Source organism: Scomber scombrus, chromosome 2 (genome assembly GCF_963691925.1).
Source record: "Scomber scombrus chromosome 2, fScoSco1.1, whole genome shotgun sequence".
In the NCBI taxonomy this organism is placed as follows: Eukaryota; Metazoa; Chordata; class Actinopteri; order Scombriformes; family Scombridae; genus Scomber; species Scomber scombrus.
This window is the reverse complement of record NC_084971.1, coordinates 19599866-19605865: the sequence shown is the minus strand read 5'-3', so window position 1 is coordinate 19605865 and position 6000 is coordinate 19599866.

Below are 6000 nucleotides of genomic sequence, written 5' to 3'. Positions count from 1 at the left end.
GCAGGCAATATGTTATTAACCATTTTATACATTAACATAACATTATGTACCTCACTCACTCAACTGTGTGTGTGTGTGTGTGTGTGTGTGTGTGTGTGTGTGTGTGTGTGTGTGTGTGTGTGTGTGTGTGTGTGTGTGTGTGTGTGTGTGTGTGCGTGCTCTCGCGCTTCTAAAATATTTATGACCAATGGCTTGAAGATGAAGTTCCTGATGGTGCTAGAATTGAGCACTGTGTTCTACTAAAACCTCATTGCCCAAAAATGCGTTGTAATGTTTCTTTATAATCAGCAAGAAGAAGTGTTTTGCTGAGACACATTAATACACCATCAGCACCAGTTTATGTGTGTTGTATTTATTTTTCAAACAATTGCTGATTTTAATGTGGAAGAACTGAGGATAGTTTTGTCTCAATGTATCCACCACACAAACAAATTACAATGATACAGCACAATATACACATACGAAAGGAGTAAAATAGTAAAAGCTGTTATACTAATGCAGTTTGCCTGCAGCAGTGGCCGGGAAAGGAGGTTGAGTTTACTCCCCCACCTGCAAACAGACAAGAGAAGACAGATGCTTATCAGGCAGCAAAGAGCTGAAGGTAAAGAATTTAGATGGATAGTTCATTGTAATTATGCTGACGCTGGGACTTAACAGTCACACAAAGAAGTAAGTCTGTTTACATGGTAAACACACACTTAAACTGAGGGGAATGCAAAATGATTTTGGGGTGGGGGTTGGGGTTAGAGAGCAGAGCCATGGTGTGTGTAAAGACAAATGGATGTTTCTTCTCTAACAGTGATCCATTTGTTTATGCATCTGCCCTTCCCTCTCCACCACATACACACACACAAACACACACACTTTTCATCTGTTTCGATACATTCACTGCCCCGTTGTCGCATTTCCTCAGCTATGCCCTGAGTCATCATAATATGCCACACTGCTATTGGCTAGAGGGCTTGAGCATCCACTCTTCCCTCCAATCCAGAAAGGCCTGTAGATTTGGAGTGTATGCAAGTACTCATTCTCCATTTGTCTGTTAGCTGGCTCTTGCCTTCACTCATCGTGTGTCTCTTTCCCACTTTGTCCGTGTGCACTCTTTCTCTCTGTTTCACTCTCTCTTTTCTCTCTCTTGCTCCTCCTATGCTATTCTCTTTCTCCCTCTTCCCTTCCCTCCCTTTCTCCTGCCCTCCCCCTCCTTCATGTGATATCATGTGTGTTACCTGAGCTCCATATCAATATTTAATCACCCTGGGACACCCAATCTACAGAGCATGACAGAACTCTCCCGTAGAGTGATGGTCATGGTGTGTGTCTGTGTGTGCATGCATGTGTTAAAAAAGGAAGGCAGAAAAAGGGGGCACTTGGGGTGCTAAGACTTACATATTTTGAGAGACATCAAAAGCTGCTGAGAGAGCAGGGAGGGAGAAGCATGGAAGCAAGGAGACTGCCAACAAAGAGAGAGAGAGATATAGAAAAACAGGCAGGCATGAGGCAACAGGGGGAGCTTGGATTGTACAAAACTAGGCATTAAAAATGACACACAAGGCAATGATTTGATGTCTGCCTTAGTCATGGGATTACAAATATATTATAAAATGACCAAATTAATAAATACTACCTTTCTATATTTATGAAAATTAAAATGATTTGAGCACTGAATGTAATGCACTGAAAGCGACATGGCTCCACAAACCAAAGGTGGTCAATATTTGCAGGACAGAAGGTCTTTGTATGTTTTTGAATTATATTTCTATTTTATACTGAATTTGGGAAGATGCCACTTCCATAAATGTTGTGTTCTGCTCCCTAGTGGACAAATATTAGTATTACAATGAAGTAAAGTACAGATTAATATGTGTTTCTATCAATATTGTTCTTAAAATGAATAATTACACAATAACTAACATTTACACAGAATCAATTATCTCAACTATACAATTACCTCTTCTCAGCAGTACTGCTGATATGTGAAGGTTGATTAGTATATTTCTTCTCAAGCATCCTTCCTGCCAGATGATTAATTAATCAGAGGGCTTCGTCAGCCAGTTGTTGGCCAGTTGAAGAACTTGCATCTTTAAAAAAAAGAAAAAGAAAAAGAGGTTGATGTTCTGGATACATAGTAGTCAAGTAAAGTGCATTTCATTCACAGCCCAAAACTACAAATATGCCTAAAAAGACATTACAATCAGTACAGAATGACATCCTCTATCCTTATATGATGATTAAGAAAAACTGAGGGTATACATTACATATACAATATATGTAATGCTAATCATTCAGCACTCAAAGCCATGATCTGCACTGACTAACAAAGCTGCCTTCACTTTATAATAGGGGTTATGAAATGTACTCACGTTCTATGGAAATGAACTTGATCATAAACATGATGTCAATGACACACAGCCAACTGTAAGATTGTCCTAAATGAACTTGTATTAAATCTAGAGTAGATATAAAACAACACAGACTGTTTATAGTGTTGCCATTCACTGGTTTATCTGGGAAGTTGAGCAAATGCAGCCATGTGATTTCACGGACATCAACATACTGAAGATCCCTTTCTGGTCTATTAACTTTAATAAGACTGGTTTTTCAAAAATGTATTCAGAGATAGTATATAAATCACTTATGTTGTGGTCACCATTTATTGAAGCATCCAACTCTATAAAGAGAATGATGCACAGTTCTGTAAATGGGTAACATCTGTTTGACTTTGTGGCTGTGACGGTCAAGGTGCTGGTCCCGCTATCAGTATGTTCAAAGTTCAGCCTGGGACCAGTGGTGCTGGATATTACATTTTCAGAAGCAATTGTGCTAGATTTTTAGTTTTTCCCCTCAGGAATTATAAATGACCCTGCATTGCTTGAAATAATGTACCTATTCTTTCACATCGTGTCTGCTGTTGTCACATGATCCTGGGATATACAGTACAATATCAGTGCCTTGAAAAGAAAGCCAAGGGGAGAGAGAGGGGATTGTCAGAGATACTTTTTTGATAGAGAGCTGCCGAGAGAGTGGAATGGAGGAGAATATATTCAGTGATAAGATATGGATGATGGGTTTTCTCTGACAGAAGGCAAGGAATGAATTTTCTGTTCTGTCTGAAGTTGGAAGGTCGTTTCTCAGTTGGGAAGGCAGGAGTCTGTAGTCGAGGTCATGTTGAGTGATGATCTGGTCAACACAGGGAAAGGGCATCTAAGTGTCTGGAAGTGGCAGAATGTGAATAAACTGCTCGGGCAGCTTGGAGGTCTGTCAAGACCAGATTCCCACACAGCCTTGTACATGTGCACTAGGAAAGCATACAGAGGGATGGCAGAGTTGAATTTTGTCAGGTTCAAGAAGTGGTGTTTTCAGCCTTCGGGATTCTGGAGCCCAGCAATGAGGGTGTTACAGTGATCCAGAGAGAAAATAAAAAAGGAAAATATACAGCAGGAGTGTAAAGGGATTGAGCTGGCAACCATGGGGTGTAAAATGGAGAAAACAATTTACAAAAAATAATAAAAGCTCTGGGCCCATAAAAGAGGTCAACAAAACAGAACTAAACTTCATTTATGAAACAAAAGGAATAACCACAATCAACACACTACCAATTGAACTACAAACAACAAAAACACAGAACAATTTATCAAGAGGTTAATTTACAGGTTGACCAAAACAAAAGTACTGAAACTCCATATATTCTACAAACCCCCTATGTTGTGGCAGAGTCTGATTGGCAACTTCCTATATTTAACAGCTGTGCTTTATGGAGCTCATCTTTTGCCCAGGCAAGATGTCATCCAGCAGTGGCAACCAGCAGAGGGACCCTCAGCACTGGTAACTCAATAAAATACAAGTTAGAACAACTGAAGATGACTCAACTTTAGACAAACCAGTGTTAAGTGTACAAAAGTTAACTAGATGTGCACAATAGAAAATAAAATTAATGTACTGTTAAAACTACTAAATAAGTAGGTATGCAACCTAAGGTATACTTATATACCAATATAACAAAGGTACTTATATTCCAAAGGTATAAAACTGTGTCATGTCATTTATTTGTTGCTGATGTACAATGTGCCGAAGATAAACTAAACTAAATTAGGACAAAATGAACTACAAATGTAACTATGGAGACACTAAGGTTTGATGCAGCAGGGTTACCAACTTTTAAATTAGTTGTATACAGTTTGATACAGTTTGTGAAAGTGTGACTATGAGACAGCTGGTGAAAAAGCCTTTAGAAGGCAATGAAGCTAATTATATTGTCAGAAATTTAGAGAAAAGCTTGAGACTTTGCCCATTTTAAAATACTCCAAAACAATGGTGAAGACATTTAAAGTCAAAATGTCACAGAAATGTTCAGATACTGAATTCACTTCTTAAAACATAATTGTGACCTGTTAAAAAAAGCAAGCAGCATCCCTGGGACCCAGTGAGACCTAACATCTTAGTTAGATGACCTGAGGATGGTTCATCTCTCTGTCCATGACTTAATAAGACAAAATTTGCAATAGACTCAACAGAGGAGAGACTGCAGATTGAGTCATCATAAAACCAGACTGGCCTTTATGTAAAACATATTGAGAGAGCAGAAGGCCACCTGTTTTCAAAGCCCAGAGCTTGTGTATTATTATTGTTGCTATGTGGAATAATGTTCCTCTAATTATGCAAAGAAATAATGTGAATTAATTGATGGGAAGCTTTTATAATAGGCTTCAGCAAGAGGTGGCTTGCTTGCTGGCAACGAGGAGATATGTTCATGCACCCAATTCTGTCCTCTTGACATTACAAGGATTTAGGGACAGCAACAGGAAGTAAGAAAATTGCTGTTGTTGTAAGAGCCATACAGTACAATTGCTATCCATGTACACTACATTAGCAGTTATATCTATATAATAGATATATCTTTGCACTGTAATTTAATTGATAACAACAGTTGTAATGTTTGCTTTCATAAAAATTGTGTCAGAGAAGTGTTGATTAAACTAGATGGTTATTTTTTAAGACTTTATTTAGTGGTGACCGTGTTATAATGAGATGTATTCTGTCCCCTTCTGTAATGTGTTTGGGGATTGAGGAAATGACATATATGCCATGACTCAAAAATGACCATAGAGCCATGAACCAGCAGCTCTTTTTCAATATGAACAAAAACTGAGCATTACAACCTCACTTCATAATGGTAGGATTTATTTGTAGTTTATTGCAGTAGTTTTATTGCAATAAAGGTGCATCTGTGAAACCTTCTAAAAATTCTACTCACATTATAAACAATGTTTCGATTCTCAGACCTTCATCAGGAAAGGGGAACCTTTACTCAGACCTTCTTCATTAATATACTGAGTTAAAGTGCAGGGTTTCTTGCTGCTTTCACACTCAGAGTTTGTGGTTCAACAAACATGCCCATAAGATTTTCTAGAGATCAAGAATTATGTGTGTTACATGAATAAAGATGCACTTAAACAACTGTTTAAGGTTGTAAGGTTGTATTAAGGTCCATTAATTAATCAACTATTGGTCACACAACTCTGTGAAATATAATTATAAATCCCACATCTGAAGGAATTACACCTTAGATAACAATCATGTATAGTACAGCCTATTTTAGGATTGAAAGTGATGGGAATTTGCTTAAGTATCTTTGAGCAACAGTTCGTTCAGCTTCATTTTCACCTGCGTCAAAAGGGAAAGTGAGGAGGATTTGTGAAATTTGGCAAGACAAGTTTGTTTTTATATAGCCCAATATCAGATATCATACAATCTGTACTTTAGTACCTGATTTAGAGCCCCAGTTTAGCTTTTTTTAAAAGTTCAGGAATACATTTTTGGATGCACGTCTTGTCTTCTTAGTGTAATGTCTAATAATTACCACAAGGGGGAGAACAAACACCATAACCTAAACATTTGCAGTTGAACTCCATTAGTTGATTCTTAATATGTTAGTAAAGACATCACAAATGGTGCACTTCTTCTCATCACCACTCTTTCTATTAGTCTTTTCATATTTGCATG